Raw genomic sequence first — 16542 nt, 5'->3', positions numbered from 1 at the left:
CCAAGAGATACATGTGTTTCTTCCCCTTAGCTCAATAGGCCTATGTGGACCAAAATGAGCCTTTCTGCACCTTGAGAAGTATGATTTGCAGGAAGTACTCATTTCAAAAACGAAGTCCATTGTCACAGGAAAACAATGCACTAGATACTGCAGCTTCTAACGCACTCATTTTTCTATTGGAGATACATGTGATCCTTCAACTTAGCTAAATAAGCCTATTTGGAACAAAATGAGCCTTCTCCACCTTGAAAACTTTGATTTTCAGGAAGAATTCCTTTCAAAAACTACATCAATTGTCACAGAGAAATAATGTGCTAGATGCTGCAGCTTCTAACAGAGATGGCTTTCTTTGGAGAGATGGATGTGTTTAATCATAAGAATTGAATGGTCCTTTAAAAAACGAATTCAATTCTCACAGGGAAACAATGTGCTAGATTCTGCAGCTACGGACATACGTCTTTTCTTTGGAAAGATACATGCGTTTCTTCAACTCAGGTGGGTAGGCATATGTGGGGAAAAAATCGACCATCTCTACCTTGGAACACCTAAGAGGCAGATAATATTCCTTTCCAAAACTAACTCAGTTCTCAAAGAGGAACAATTTGCCAGATTTCCTGCTTCTAATAAAGATCATTTTCTTTTGAGAGAAACATGTGTTCATTCAACTCAGCTGCTTAGGCCTAATTGAAACAAAATGTGCCTGTCTCCTCCTGGAAAACTACGATTTGTAGGATGTGTTCATTTCATAAAGCAACTCCATTCTGACAAGGAAACAATGGGCTAGAGGCTGCAGCTTCTTGCAAGGACGGTTTTCGTTGGAGAGATACATGTGTTTCCTCAACTCAGCTGAAAAAGGCCTATTTGGATCTAAGGGAACCTTTCTCCACCATGAAAATTCAGATTTTCAGGATACATTTCGTTCCAAACGAACTCAACTCTCACAGGGAATCAATGCGCTAGATGCTCCCATCTCTAACCACCGATGGTTTTCTTTGGAGAGATAGATGTGTTTCACAAACCTCGCTGAATGGTCCTATTTGGAGAAACCAGAGCTTACCTCCAGTTGAAAACACCTCAGCTGCAGGGAGTATTCCTTTCAAACATTAACTCAATTCTGACCGGGAATCAATGCACTAGATGCTTCAGGTCCTGAAACAAATGGTTTTCTTTTGAGAGATACATGTTTTTGCTCAACTCAACTGAATAGGCCTATATGGAAAAAGAGGAGGCTGTTTACACCTTGAATACTATGATTTGCAGGAAGTACAATTCTTAAAATTATCCGGATTCTCAACGGGAATCCATTTGATGGGCGCTCCAGCTATTACACTGATGGTTTTCTTTCGAAATCCATCATGTATTTTCAAATGAATCTTCAACGTAGCAGAGTAGGCCAAGATAGAAACAAAATGAGCACTTATCCACCTTGAAAAATGTGATTTGCAGCCAGTATTCCTTTCAAAAACGATGTCAGTTCTCAAGGGAAACAATGTGCTAGATGCTCTTGCTCCTAACGTAGATAGTTTATTTCCAGAGTTCCTTGTGTTTCCTCAACTTGGATGAATACACCAAATTGAACAACATGAGCCTTTCTCCACCTTCAGAACTGTGGTTTGCAGGCATTATTCCTTTCCAAGTCTAACCTCTTTCTCACAGGGAAACATTGACATGGATGCTGTAGCTCAAACTTAGTCAATTTTCTTTGGAGAGAGAAATGTGCTGATTGACCACAGCTGAGTAGGCCTATTTGGAAAAAACAAACCCCATATCCATCTTGAAAAACCCAATTTGCAGAAACGATTCCTTTCAAATACTAACTCAGTTGTTACCTGGAAACGATGTGCTATAGACTTCACCTTCTAAGACACATGGTTTCCTTTTGAGAAATAGACGTGGTTTTTCAACTTAGATTCATAGGCCTATTTGGAACAATAAGAGCCTATCACCACGGTGAAAACTCTGACTTGAAGGAAGTCTTCCCTTCACAAATTAACTCAATGCTCACAGGGAAACAGTGTGCTAGATGCTTCCGCTTCTACCACAAACGGTTTTGTTTCGAGAGATCCATGTGTTTCCTCAATGAAAATGAATAGGCATACATGGAAGAAGATGATCCTTTTTACAACTGAAAACCAGGATTTGCACAAAGTATTATTTTCCAAAGCTAAGTCAATTCTAAGAGGGGAACAATATTCTTGATACTGCAGCTCGTAACACATATGGTTTTCTTTTGAGTAAAACATGTGTATCTTCAACTTAACTGAATAGGCCCATATGAAAACAAAATGAGCATTTATCCACCTTGAAAACTATGATTTGTAGGATATGTGCATTTCAGAAACTAACTCAATTCTCCTAGGGAAACAATGGGCTAGATGCTGTAGCTTCTAACAAAGATGGTTTTCTTTTTGAAAGCGAAACGTGTTTCTGCATCTCAGTTTAATTGGCTCATTGGGAACAAACTGAGCATTTCTATATCTGAAAACTAAGACTTGCAGAAAGTATTCCTTACAAAAAACTCACTGAATTCGCACAGAAAAACAAGGTGCTGGATGCTGAATGCTCTATCTTAGATGGTTTTCGTTGGAGATGTACATGTGTTTCTTCATCTCAGCTGAATAGCCCTATTTGGAGCTAACAGAACCAATATACAACTTGAAACACCTAAGTGGCAGGAAATATTCTTTTGACAAAATAACTCAATCTTCAGAGGGAAATAATGTGCTACCTGATCCTGTTTCAAACCAAGATGGTTTTCTCTCAAGAGATACATGCTTTCCTTCAACTGAGGTTGATAGGCCTGTTTGGCGCCAAAGAGCCTAAGTCTACCTGGAAACACCTACGTTCCAGGAAGTACTTCTTCCAGAAACTAACTCAATTTGCACAGGGACGCACAATTTTACATTGGTGCTGCTTGTAACTCAGGTGGACTTGATTCTACATATAAACGTGTTTCTTCCTTTTAGCAGAATAGGCGGATTTGGACCAAAATGTGCCTTTCTCCACCTCGAAAATTCTGATTTGCAGGATGTAATAATTACAAACACCAACTCAATTTTCACAAAGAAACATTGTACTATCAGTGGAAGCTTCTAACATAGACCGTTCACTTTGGAGAGATTCATGTTTTCTTCAACCCAGGTGAATAGGTGTATTTGTAGAAAATAGAGATTATTTCCACCTTGAAATAACTGACTGGCATGAATTGCTCCTTTCTAAACTAACTCTCTTCTCAAAGGGAAACCATGTTCTAGACTCTCCTGCTTCTAAAACAGTTGGTCTTCTTCCAAGAGATACATGTGTTTCTTCCCCTTAGCTCAATAGGCCTATGTGGACCAAAATGAGCCTTTCTGCACCTTGAGAAGTATGATTTGCAGGAAGTACTCATTTCAAAAACGAAGTCCATTGTCACAGGAAAACAATGCACTAGATACTGCAGCTTCTAACGCACTCATTTTTCTATTGGAGATACATGTGATCCTTCAACTTAGCTAAATAAGCCTATTTGGAACAAAATGAGCCTTCTCCACCTTGAAAACTTTGATTTTCAGGAAGAATTCCTTTCAAAAACTACATCAATTGTCACAGAGAAATAATGTGCTAGATGCTGCAGCTTCTAACAGAGATGGCTTTCTTTGGAGAGATGGATGTGTTTAATCATAAGAATTGAATGGTCCTTTAAAAAACGAATTCAATTCTCACAGGGAAACAATGTGCTAGATTCTGCAGCTACGGACATACGTCTTTTCCTTGGAAAGATACATGCGTTTCTTCAACTCAGGTGGGTAGGCATATGTGGGGAAAAAATCGACCATCTCTACCTTGGAACACCTAAGAGGCAGATAATATTCCTTTCCAAAACTAACTCAGTTCTCAAAGAGGAACAATTTGCCAGATTTCCTGCTTCTAATAAAGATCATTTTCTTTTGAGAGAAACATGTGTTCATTCAACTCAGCTGCTTAGGCCTAATTGAAACAAAATGTGCCTGTCTCCTCCTGGAAAACTACGATTTGTAGGATGTGTTCATTTCATAAAGCAACTCCATTCTGACAAGGAAACAATGGGCTAGAGGCTGCAGCTTCTTGCAAGGACGGTTTTCGTTGGAGAGATACATGTGTTTCCTCAACTCAGCTGAAAAAGGCCTATTTGGATCTAAGGGAACCTTTCTCCACCATGAAAATTCAGATTTTCAGGATACATTTCGTTCCAAACGAACTCAACTCTCACAGGGAATCAATGCGCTAGATGCTCCCATCTCTAACCACCGATGGTTTTCTTTGGAGAGATAGATGTGTTTCACAAACCTCGCTGAATGGTCCTATTTGGAGAAACCAGAGCTTACCTCCAGTTGAAAACACCTCAGCTGCAGGGAGTATTCCTTTCAAACATTAACTCAATTCTGACCGGGAATCAATGCACTAGATGCTTCAGGTCCTGAAACAAATGGTTTTCTTTTGAGAGATACATGTTTTTGCTCAACTCAACTGAATAGGCCTATATGGAAAAAGAGGAGGCTGTTTACACCTTGAATACTATGATTTGCAGGAAGTACAATTCTTAAAATTATCCGGATTCTCAACGGGAATCCATTTGATGGGCGCTCCAGCTATTACACTGATGGTTTTCTTTCGAAATCCATCATGTATTTTCAAATGAATCTTCAACGTAGCAGAGTAGGCCAAGATAGAAACAAAATGAGCACTTATCCACCTTGAAAAATGTGATTTGCAGCCAGTATTCCTTTCAAAAACGATGTCAGTTCTCAAGGGAAACAATGTGCTAGATGCTCTTGCTCCTAACGTAGATAGTTTATTTCCAGAGTTCCTTGTGTTTCCTCAACTTGGATGAATACACCAAATTGAACAACATGAGCCTTTCTCCACCTTCAGAACTGTGGTTTGCAGGCATTATTCCTTTCCAAGTCTAACCTCTTTCTCACAGGGAAACATTGACATGGATGCTGTAGCTCAAACTTAGTCAATTTTCTTTGGAGAGAGAAATGTGCTGATTGACCACAGCTGAGTAGGCCTATTTGGAAAAAACAAACCCCATATCCATCTTGAAAAACCCAATTTGCAGAAACGATTCCTTTCAAATACTAACTCAGTTGTTACCTGGAAACGATGTGCTATAGACTTCACCTTCTAAGACACATGGTTTCCTTTTGAGAAATAGACGTGGTTTTTCAACTTAGATTCATAGGCCTATTTGGAACAATAAGAGCCTATCACCACGGTGAAAACTCTGACTTGAAGGAAGTCTTCCCTTCACAAATTAACTCAATGCTCACAGGGAAACAGTGTGCTAGATGCTTCCGCTTCTACCACAAACGGTTTTGTTTCGAGAGATCCATGTGTTTCCTCAATGAAAATGAATAGGCATACATGGAAGAAGATGATCCTTTTTACAACTGAAAACCAGGATTTGCACAAAGTATTATTTTCCAAAGCTAAGTCAATTCTAAGAGGGGAACAATATTCTTGATACTGCAGCTCGTAACACATATGGTTTTCTTTTGAGTAAAACATGTGTATCTTCAACTTAACTGAATAGGCCCATATGAAAACAAAATGAGCATTTATCCACCTTGAAAACTATGATTTGTAGGATATGTGCATTTCAGAAACTAACTCAATTCTCCTAGGGAAACAATGGGCTAGATGCTGTAGCTTCTAACAAAGATGGTTTTCTTTTTGAAAGCGAAACGTGTTTCTGCATCTCAGTTTAATTGGCTCATTGGGAACAAACTGAGCATTTCTATATCTGAAAACTAAGACTTGCAGAAAGTATTCCTTACAAAAAACTCACTGAATTCGCACAGAAAAACAAGGTGCTGGATGCTGAATGCTCTATCTTAGATGGTTTTCGTTGGAGATGTACATGTGTTTCTTCATCTCAGCTGAATAGCCCTATTTGGAGCTAACAGAACCAATATACAACTTGAAACACCTAAGTGGCAGGAAATATTCTTTTGACAAAATAACTCAATCTTCAGAGGGAAATAATGTGCTACCTGATCCTGTTTCAAACCAAGATGGTTTTCTCTCAAGAGATACATGCTTTCCTTCAACTGAGGTTGATAGGCCTGTTTGGCGCCAAAGAGCCTAAGTCTACCTGGAAACACCTACGTTCCAGGAAGTACTTCTTCCAGAAACTAACTCAATTTGCACAGGGACGCACAATTTTACATTGGTGCTGCTTGTAACTCAGGTGGACTTGATTCTACATATAAACGTGTTTCTTCCTTTTAGCAGAATAGGCGGATTTGGACCAAAATGTGCCTTTCTCCACCTCGAAAATTCTGATTTGCAGGATGTAATAATTACAAACACCAACTCAATTTTCACAAAGAAACATTGTACTATCAGTGGAAGCTTCTAACATAGACCGTTCACTTTGGAGAGATTCATGTTTTCTTCAACCCAGGTGAATAGGTGTATTTGTAGAAAATAGAGATTATTTCCACCTTGAAATAACTGACTGGCATGAATTGCTCCTTTCTAAACTAACTCTCTTCTCAAAGGGAAACCATGTTCTAGACTCTCCTGCTTCTAAAACAGTTGGTCTTCTTCCAAGAGATACATGTGTTTCTTCCCCTTAGCTCAATAGGCCTATGTGGACCAAAATGAGCCTTTCTGCACCTTGAGAAGTATGATTTGCAGGAAGTACTCATTTCAAAAACGAAGTCCATTGTCACAGGAAAACAATGCACTAGATACTGCAGCTTCTAACGCACTCATTTTTCTATTGGAGATACATGTGATCCTTCAACTTAGCTAAATAAGCCTATTTGGAACAAAATGAGCCTTCTCCACCTTGAAAACTTTGATTTTCAGGAAGAATTCCTTTCAAAAACTACATCAATTGTCACAGAGAAATAATGTGCTAGATGCTGCAGCTTCTAACAGAGATGGCTTTCTTTGGAGAGATGGATGTGTTTAATCATAAGAATTGAATGGTCCTTTAAAAAACGAATTCAATTCTCACAGGGAAACAATGTGCTAGATTCTGCAGCTACGGACATACGTCTTTTCTTTGGAAAGATACATGCGTTTCTTCAACTCAGGTGGGTAGGCATATGTGGGGAAAAAATCGACCATCTCTACCTTGGAACACCTAAGAGGCAGATAATATTCCTTTCCAAAACTAACTCAGTTCTCAAAGAGGAACAATTTGCCAGATTTCCTGCTTCTAATAAAGATCATTTTCTTTTGAGAGAAACATGTGTTCATTCAACTCAGCTGCTTAGGCCTAATTGAAACAAAATGTGCCTGTCTCCTCCTGGAAAACTACGATTTGTAGGATGTGTTCATTTCATAAAGCAACTCCATTCTGACAAGGAAACAATGGGCTAGAGGCTGCAGCTTCTTGCAAGGACGGTTTTCGTTGGAGAGATACATGTGTTTCCTCAACTCAGCTGAAAAAGGCCTATTTGGATCTAAGGGAACCTTTCTCCACCATGAAAATTCAGATTTTCAGGATACATTTCGTTCCAAACGAACTCAACTCTCACAGGGAATCAATGCGCTAGATGCTCCCATCTCTAACCACCGATGGTTTTCTTTGGAGAGATAGATGTGTTTCACAAACCTCGCTGAATGGTCCTATTTGGAGAAACCAGAGCTTACCTCCAGTTGAAAACACCTCAGCTGCAGGGAGTATTCCTTTCAAACATTAACTCAATTCTGACCGGGAATCAATGCACTAGATGCTTCAGGTCCTGAAACAAATGGTTTTCTTTTGAGAGATACATGTTTTTGCTCAACTCAACTGAATAGGCCTATATGGAAAAAGAGGAGGCTGTTTACACCTTGAATACTATGATTTGCAGGAAGTACAATTCTTAAAATTATCCGGATTCTCAACGGGAATCCATTTGATGGGCGCTCCAGCTATTACACTGATGGTTTTCTTTCGAAATCCATCATGTATTTTCAAATGAATCTTCAACGTAGCAGAGTAGGCCAAGATAGAAACAAAATGAGCACTTATCCACCTTGAAAAATGTGATTTGCAGCCAGTATTCCTTTCAAAAACGATGTCAGTTCTCAAGGGAAACAATGTGCTAGATGCTCTTGCTCCTAACGTAGATAGTTTATTTCCAGAGTTCCTTGTGTTTCCTCAACTTGGATGAATACACCAAATTGAACAACATGAGCCTTTCTCCACCTTCAGAACTGTGGTTTGCAGGCATTATTCCTTTCCAAGTCTAACCTCTTTCTCACAGGGAAACATTGACATGGATGCTGTAGCTCAAACTTAGTCAATTTTCTTTGGAGAGAGAAATGTGCTGATTGACCACAGCTGAGTAGGCCTATTTGGAAAAAACAAACCCCATATCCATCTTGAAAAACCCAATTTGCAGAAACGATTCCTTTCAAATACTAACTCAGTTGTTACCTGGAAACGATGTGCTATAGACTTCACCTTCTAAGACACATGGTTTCCTTTTGAGAAATAGACGTGGTTTTTCAACTTAGATTCATAGGCCTATTTGGAACAATAAGAGCCTATCACCACGGTGAAAACTCTGACTTGAAGGAAGTCTTCCCTTCACAAATTAACTCAATGCTCACAGGGAAACAGTGTGCTAGATGCTTCCGCTTCTACCACAAACGGTTTTGTTTCGAGAGATCCATGTGTTTCCTCAATGAAAATGAATAGGCATACATGGAAGAAGATGATCCTTTTTACAACTGAAAACCAGGATTTGCACAAAGTATTATTTTCCAAAGCTAAGTCAATTCTAAGAGGGGAACAATATTCTTGATACTGCAGCTCGTAACACATATGGTTTTCTTTTGAGTAAAACATGTGTATCTTCAACTTAACTGAATAGGCCCATATGAAAACAAAATGAGCATTTATCCACCTTGAAAACTATGATTTGTAGGATATGTGCATTTCAGAAACTAACTCAATTCTCCTAGGGAAACAATGGGCTAGATGCTGTAGCTTCTAACAAAGATGGTTTTCTTTTTGAAAGCGAAACGTGTTTCTGCATCTCAGTTTAATTGGCTCATTGGGAACAAACTGAGCATTTCTATATCTGAAAACTAAGACTTGCAGAAAGTATTCCTTACAAAAAACTCACTGAATTCGCACAGAAAAACAAGGTGCTGGATGCTGAATGCTCTATCTTAGATGGTTTTCGTTGGAGATGTACATGTGTTTCTTCATCTCAGCTGAATAGCCCTATTTGGAGCTAACAGAACCAATATACAACTTGAAACACCTAAGTGGCAGGAAATATTCTTTTGACAAAATAACTCAATCTTCAGAGGGAAATAATGTGCTACCTGATCCTGTTTCAAACCAAGATGGTTTTCTCTCAAGAGATACATGCTTTCCTTCAACTGAGGTTGATAGGCCTGTTTGGCGCCAAAGAGCCTAAGTCTACCGGGAAACACCTACGTTCCAGGAAGTTCTTCTTCCAGAAACTAACTCAATTTGCACAGGGACGCACAATTTTACATTGGTGCTGCTTGTAACACAGGTGGACTTGATTCTACATATAAACGTGTTTCTTCCTTTTAGCAGAATAGGCGGATTTGGACCAAAATGTGCCTTTCTGCACCTCGAAAATTCTGATTTGCAGAAAGTAATAATTACAAACACCAACTCAATTTTCACAAAGAAACATTGTACTATCAGTGGAAGCTTCTAACATAGACCGTTCACTTTGGAGAGATTCATGTTTTCTTCAACCCAGGTGAATAGGTGTATTTGTAGAAAATAGAGATTATTTCCACCTTGAAATAACTGACTGGCATGAATTGCTCCTTTCTAAACTAACTCTCTTCTCAAAGGGAAACCATGTTCTAGACTCTCCTGCTTCTAAAACAGTTGGTCTTCTTCCAAGAGATACATGTGTTTCTTCCCCTTAGCTCAATAGGCCTATGTGGACCAAAATGAGCCTTTCTGCACCTTGAGAAGTATGATTTGCAGGAAGTACTCATTTGAAAAACGAAGTCCATTGTCACAGGAAAACAATGCACTAGATACTGCAGCTTCTAACGCACTCATTTTTCTATTGGAGATACATGTGATCCTTCAACTTAGCTAAATAAGCCTATTTGGAACAAAATGAGCCTTCTCCACCTTGAAAACTTTGATTTTCAGGAAGAATTCCTTTCAAAAACTACATCAATTGTCACAGAGAAATAATGTGCTAGATGCTGCAGCTGCTAACAGAGATGGCTTTCTTTGGAGAGATGGATGTGTTTAATCATAAGAATTGAATGGTCCTTTAAAAAACGAATTCAATTCTCACAGGGAAACAATGTGCTAGATTCTGCAGCTACGGACATACGTCTTTTCTTTGGAAAGATACATGCGTTTCTTCAACTCAGGTGGGTAGGCATATGTGGGGAAAAAATCGACCATCTCTACCTTGGAACACCTAAGAGGCAGATAATATTCCTTTCCAAAACTAACTCAGTTCTCAAAGAGGAACAATTTGCCAGATTTCCTGCTTCTAATAAAGATCATTTTCTTTTGAGAGAAACATGTGTTCATTCAACTCAGCTGCATAGGCCTAATTGAAACAAAATGTGCCTGTCTCCTCCTGGAAAACTACGATTTGTAGGATGTGTTCATTTCATAAAGCAACTCCATTCTGACAAGGAAACAATGGGCTAGAGGCTGCAGCTTCTTGCAAGGACGGTTTTCGTTGGAGAGATACATGTGTTTCCTCAACTCAGCTGAAAAAGGCCTATTTGGATCTAAGGGAACCTTTCTCCACCATGAAAATTCAGATTTTCAGGATACATTTCGTTCCAAACGAACTCCACTCTCACAGGGAATCAATGCGCTAGATGCTCCCATCTCTAACCACCGATGGTTTTCTTTGGAGAGATAGATGTGTTTCACAAACCTCGCTGAATGGTCCTATTTGGAGAAACCAGAGCTTACCTCCAGTTGAAAACACCTCAGCTGCAGGGAGTATTCCTTTCAAACATTAACTCAATTCTGACCGGGAATCAATGCACTAGATGCTTCAGGTCCTGAAACAAATGGTTTTCTTTTGAGAGATACATGTTTTTGCTCAACTCAACTGAATAGGCCTATATGGAAAAAGAGGAGGCTGTTTACACCTTGAATACTATGATTTGCAGGAAGTACAATTCTTAAAATTATCCGGATTCTCAACGGGAATCCATTTGATGGGCGCTCCAGCTATTACACTGATGGTTTTCTTTCGAAATCCATCATGTATTTTCAAATGAATCTTCAACGTAGCAGAGTAGGCCAAGATAGAAACAAAATGAGCACTTATCCACCTTGAAAAATGTGATTTGCAGCCAGTATTCCTTTCAAAAACGATGTCAGTTCTCAAGGGAAACAATGTGCTAGATGCTCTTGCTCCTAACGTAGATAGTTTATTTCCAGAGTTCCTTGTGTTTCCTCAACTTGGATGAATACACCAAATTGAACAACATGAGCCTTTCTCCACCTTCAGAACTGTGGTTTGCAGGCATTATTCCTTTCCAAGTCTAACCTCTTTCTCACAGGGAAACATTGACATGGATGCTGTAGCTCAAACTTAGTCAATTTTCTTTGGAGAGAGAAATGTGCTGATTGACCACAGCTGAGTAGGCCTATTTGGAAAAAACAAACCCCATATCCATCTTGAAAAACCCAATTTGCAGAAACGATTCCTTTCAAATACTAACTCAGTTGTTACCTGGAAACGATGTGCTATAGACTTCACCTTCTAAGACACATGGTTTCCTTTTGAGAAATAGACGTGGTTTTTCAACTTAGATTCATAGGCCTATTTGGAACAATAAGAGCCTATCACCACGGTGAAAACTCTGACTTGAAGGAAGTCTTCCCTTCACAAATTAACTCAATGCTCACAGGGAAACAGTGTGCTAGATGCTTCCGCTTCTACCACAAACGGTTTTGTTTCGAGAGATCCATGTGTTTCCTCAATGAAAATGAATAGGCATACATGGAAGAAGATGATCCTTTTTACAACTGAAAACCAGGATTTGCACAAAGTATTATTTTCCAAAGCTAAGTCAATTCTAAGAGGGGAACAATATTCTTGATACTGCAGCTCGTAACACATATGGTTTTCTTTTGAGTAAAACATGTGTATCTTCAACTTAACTGAATAGGCCCATATGAAAACAAAATGAGCATTTATCCACCTTGAAAACTATGATTTGTAGGATATGTGCATTTCAGAAACTAACTCAATTCTCCTAGGGAAACAATGGGCTAGATGCTGTAGCTTCTAACAAAGATGGTTTTCTTTTTGAAAGCGAAACGTGTTTCTGCATCTCAGTTTAATTGGCTCATTGGGAACAAACTGAGCATTTCTATATCTGAAAACTAAGACTTGCAGAAAGTATTCCTTACAAAAAACTCACTGAATTCGCACAGAAAAACAAGGTGCTGGATGCTGAATGCTCTATCTTAGATGGTTTTCGTTGGAGATGTACATGTGTTTCTTCATCTCAGCTGAATAGCCCTATTTGGAGCTAACAGAACCAATATACAACTTGAAACACCTAAGTGGCAGGAAATATTCTTTTGACAAAATAACTCAATCTTCAGAGGGAAATAATGTGCTACCTGATCCTGTTTCAAACCAAGATGGTTTTCTCTCAAGAGATACATGCTTTCCTTCAACTGAGGTTGATAGGCCTGTTTGGCGCCAAAGAGCCTAAGTCTACCGGGAAACACCTACGTTCCAGGAAGTTCTTCTTCCAGAAACTAACTCAATTTGCACAGGGACGCACAATTTTACATTGGTGCTGCTTGTAACACAGGTGGACTTGATTCTACATATAAACGTGTTTCTTCCTTTTAGCAGAATAGGCGGATTTGGACCAAAATGTGCCTTTCTGCACCTCGAAAATTCTGATTTGCAGAAAGTAATAATTACAAACACCAACTCAATTTTCACAAAGAAACATTGTACTATCAGTGGAAGCTTCTAACATAGACCGTTCACTTTGGAGAGATTCATGTTTTCTTCAACCCAGGTGAATAGGTGTATTTGTAGAAAATAGAGATTATTTCCACCTTGAAATAACTGACTGGCATGAATTGCTCCTTTCTAAACTAACTCTCTTCTCAAAGGGAAACCATGTTCTAGACTCTCCTGCTTCTGAAACAGTTGGTCTTCTTCCAAGAGATACATGTGTTTCTTCCCCTTAGCTCAATAGGCCTATGTGGACCAAAATGAGCCTTTCTGCACCTTGAGAAGTATGATTTGCAGGAAGTACTCATTTCAAAAACGAAGTCCATTGTCACAGGAAAACAATGCACTAGATACTGCAGCTTCTAACGCACTCATTTTTCTATTGGAGATACATGTGATCCTTCAACTTAGCTAAATAAGCCTATTTGGAACAAAATGAGCCTTCTCCACCTTGAAAACTTTGATTTTCAGGAAGAATTCCTTTCAAAAACTACATCAATTGTCACAGAGAAATAATGTGCTAGATGCTGCAGCTTCTAACAGAGATGGCTTTCTTTGGAGAGATGGATGTGTTTAATCATAAGAATTGAATGGTCCTTTAAAAAACGAATTCAATTCTCACAGGGAAACAATGTGCTAGATTCTGCAGCTACGGACATACGTCTTTTCTTTGGAAAGATACATGCGTTTCTTCAACTCAGGTGGGTAGGCATATGTGGGGAAAAAATCGACCATCTCTACCTTGGAACACCTAAGAGGCAGATAATATTCCTTTCCAAAACTAACTCAGTTCTCAAAGAGGAACAATTTGCCAGATTTCCTGCTTCTAATAAAGATCATTTTCTTTTGAGAGAAACATGTGTTCATTCAACTCAGCTGCTTAGGCCTAATTGAAACAAAATGTGCCTGTCTCCTCCTGGAAAACTACGATTTGTAGGATGTGTTCATTTCATAAAGCAACTCCATTCTGACAAGGAAACAATGGGCTAGAGGCTGCAGCTTCTTGCAAGGACGGTTTTCGTTGGAGAGATACATGTGTTTCCTCAACTCAGCTGAAAAAGGCCTATTTGGATCTAAGGGAACCTTTCTCCACCATGAAAATTCAGATTTTCAGGATACATTTCGTTCCAAACGAACTCCACTCTCACAGGGAATCAATGCGCTAGATGCTCCCATCTCTAACCACCGATGGTTTTCTTTGGAGAGATAGATGTGTTTCACAAACCTCGCTGAATGGTCCTATTTGGAGAAACCAGAGCTTACCTCCAGTTGAAAACACCTCAGCTGCAGGGAGTATTCCTTTCAAACATTAACTCAATTCTGACCGGGAATCAATGCACTAGATGCTTCAGGTCCTGAAACAAATGGTTTTCTTTTGAGAGATACATGTTTTTGCTCAACTCAACTGAATAGGCCTATATGGAAAAAGAGGAGGCTGTTTACACCTTGAATACTATGATTTGCAGGAAGTACAATTCTTAAAATTATCCGGATTCTCAACGGGAATCCATTTGATGGGCGCTCCAGCTATTACACTGATGGTTTTCTTTCGAAATCCATCATGTATTTTCAAATGAATCTTCAACGTAGCAGAGTAGGCCAAGATAGAAACAAAATGAGCACTTATCCACCTTGAAAAATGTGATTTGCAGCCAGTATTCCTTTCAAAAACGATGTCAGTTCTCAAGGGAAACAATGTGCTAGATGCTCTTGCTCCTAACGTAGATAGTTTATTTCCAGAGTTCCTTGTGTTTCCTCAACTTGGATGAATACACCAAATTGAACAACATGAGCCTTTCTCCACCTTCAGAACTGTGGTTTGCAGGCATTATTCCTTTCCAAGTCTAACCTCTTTCTCACAGGGAAACATTGACATGGATGCTGTAGCTCAAACTTAGTCAATTTTCTTTGGAGAGAGAAATGTGCTGATTGACCACAGCTGAGTAGGCCTATTTGGAAAAAACAAACCCCATATCCATCTTGAAAAACCCAATTTGCAGAAACGATTCCTTTCAAATACTAACTCAGTTGTTACCTGGAAACGATGTGCTATAGACTTCACCTTCTAAGACACATGGTTTCCTTTTGAGAAATAGACGTGGTTTTTCAACTTAGATTCATAGGCCTATTTGGAACAATAAGAGCCTATCACCACGGTGAAAACTCTGACTTGAAGGAAGTCTTCCCTTCACAAATTAACTCAATGCTCACAGGGAAACAGTGTGCTAGATGCTTCCGCTTCTACCACAAACGGTTTTGTTTCGAGAGATCCATGTGTTTCCTCAATGAAAATGAATAGGCATACATGGAAGAAGATGATCCTTTTTACAACTGAAAACCAGGATTTGCACAAAGTATTATTTTCCAAAGCTAAGTCAATTCTAAGAGGGGAACAATATTCTTGATACTGCAGCTCGTAACACATATGGTTTTCTTTTGAGTAAAACATGTGTATCTTCAACTTAACTGAATAGGCCCATATGAAAACAAAATGAGCATTTATCCACCTTGAAAACTATGATTTGTAGGATATGTGCATTTCAGAAACTAACTCAATTCTCCTAGGGAAACAATGGGCTAGATGCTGTAGCTTCTAACAAAGATGGTTTTCTTTTTGAAAGCGAAACGTGTTTCTGCATCTCAGTTTAATTGGCTCATTGGGAACAAATTGAGCATTTCTATATCTGAAAACTAAGACTTGCAGAAAGTATTCCTTACAAAAAACTCACTGAATTCGCACAGAAAAACAAGGTGCTGGATGCTGAATGCTCTATCTTAGATGGTTTTCGTTGGAGATGTACATGTGTTTCTTCATCTCAGCTGAATAGCCCTATTTGGAGCTAACAGAACCAATATACAACTTGAAACACCTAAGTGGCAGGAAATATTCTTTTGACAAAATAACTCAATCTTCAGAGGGAAATAATGTGCTACCTGATCCTGTTTCAAACCAAGATGGTTTTCTCTCAAGAGATACATGCCTTCCTTCAACTGAGGTTGATAGGCCTGTTTGGCGCCAAAGAGCCTAAGTCTACCGGGAAACACCTACGTTCCAGGAAGTTCTTCTTCCAGAAACTAACTCAATTTGCACAGGGACGCACAATTTTACATTGGTGCTGCTTGTAACACAGGTGGACTTGATTCTACATATAAACGTGTTTCTTCCTTTTAGCAGAATAGGCGGATTTGGACCAAAATGTGCCTTTCTGCACCTCGAAAATTCTGATTTGCAGAAAGTAATAATTACAAACACCAACTCAATTTTCACAAAGAAACATTGTACTATCAGTGGAAGCTTCTAACATAGACCGTTCACTTTGGAGAGATTCATGTTTTCTTCAACCCAGGTGAATAGGTGTATTTGTAGAAAATAGAGATTATTTCCACCTTGAAATAACTGACTGGCATGAATTGCTCCTTTCTAAACTAACTCTCTTCTCAAAGGGAAACCATGTTCTAGACTCTCCTGCTTCTGAAACAGTTGGTCTTCTTCCAAGAGATACATGTGTTTCTTCCCCTTAGTTCAATAGGCCTATGTGGACCAAAATGAGCCTTTCTGCACCTTGAGAAGTATGATTTGCAGGAAGTACTCATTTCAAAAACG

The sequence above is a fragment of the Castor canadensis genome, chromosome 2, assembly GCF_047511655.1.
Source record: "Castor canadensis chromosome 2, mCasCan1.hap1v2, whole genome shotgun sequence".
Classification (NCBI taxonomy): Eukaryota; Metazoa; Chordata; class Mammalia; order Rodentia; family Castoridae; genus Castor; species Castor canadensis.
Note: the sequence above shows the minus strand (reverse complement) of the source record.